We start from the raw sequence: 1,314 nt of genomic DNA, 5'->3' as shown, positions 1-1,314 counted from the left end.
TCTCCAAGGCCTCATTGGTGCTCTCCACCTCCCCCACGTCCTGTCCCATCCAGGCTATTTCAAGCCTCTGCTCCCCACTTTCCTCCAGCAGTGTCTCCTCCCACCGTTACCCTTCCCTGCACTAAAGCCCACCTGATGTCCTTCTTCTCAGTGTTGTCCCATCAGGACATGAGGTCAGCAGTGCCTGGTGTGCAGGCCCTGCTTGCCAGCGTGGTCTCAGCACTAGGCCTTCCTGATCCCCAGTAAAGCGTCAATCCACCTTGGCTCAGTGTCTTGTCTTATTTCTCTCTGACTACCAGATTGTCTGTCACTGTTACTTCCAAGGGGCTGATTGGAGACTATGGCAGTGGGTGGGATCATAGGCCTTATTTTGCAGGGTGAAGTAAGGTGCTTGAGAGTTCTTTGGTTTCTGATGGCCTTAGAGCAGGACACCCCATGAATGTGTCTATGGAAAGGAAGTCTCTTTCTGGGCCCGTTGTCTTGTTCATTCAGCATTACTGAGTGCTTTAGTGGCTATGCGCAGCCATGTGTCTCAGTGAGTAGGGATCCCTTGGGGTCACATTCCCAGCAGAGAGAACCCAGATCTCTTTTTTCCTCCACACTGTAGGACTCCATCACATCTGCTAGGTCTCTGGGACACAATTTCTACTGTTTTTTCAGATGCTCTCTCCAGTCTTGCTGCACAGCTGTCATCAGGGTCACCTGTCTGGGTTGACTGGTTTATTCTGTTAACCAGTTTATTGCTGGGGACCTGTGAGATAAATATCTTTGGTTCTTACATAAGGGAAAATGTCTTTATCCTTGTATAGACTTACTTAATACTGTAGCTGGGTGTGGCATTCTGGGATGAAGACCTTCAGAATTCTGATGGATACATTCCCTCCTTCCAGAAGTGAGCATTTCCTTTTTTCCTTTTTTTCTGAGACAGAGCCTGAAGCTGTCACCCTAGGTAGAGTTCCATGGCATCACAGCTCACAGCAACCTCCAACTTCTGGGCTCAATGATTCTCCTGCCTCCACCTCCCAAGCAGCTGGGACTAGAGGCACCTGCCACAACATCTGGCTATTTTTTGGTTGTAGCCATCATTATTGTTTGGCAGGCCCGGGTTGGATTCAAACCTGCCAGCTCAGGTGTATGTGGCTGGCACCTTAGCCGCTTGAGCCATAGGTGCTGAGCCTTAGCATTTCATTTTTGAGAAGTGAACATGTACAGCCTTTGCTTTTTTCTTGGTCATTGTTAGATGTCTGTGTCCAAAGCCGTGTGTGGATGTCCAGGCTGATCTTTTCCTGCTTCTCACCTTCTAGGAAGGTTCTA

The 1,314-nt window shown here is 49.1% G+C and overlaps 1 protein-coding gene across 2 annotated transcripts in view; it reads left to right on the top strand.

Moving 5' to 3' along the window:
• LOC100943721 (glutathione S-transferase Mu 1) overlaps positions 1 to 1,314 on the top strand; it is a 34,281-nt gene that overhangs the window by 6,404 nt on the left and 26,563 nt on the right. The gene's annotated exons all lie outside the window — the stretch shown is intronic.

This window comes from Otolemur garnettii, unplaced genomic scaffold (assembly GCF_000181295.1).
Source record: "Otolemur garnettii isolate 467f Iridium unplaced genomic scaffold, OtoGar3 scaffold00010, whole genome shotgun sequence".
Taxonomy (NCBI): Eukaryota; Metazoa; Chordata; class Mammalia; order Primates; family Galagidae; genus Otolemur; species Otolemur garnettii.
Note: the sequence above shows the minus strand (reverse complement) of the source record. Positions and strands in the feature narration are given on the sequence as shown.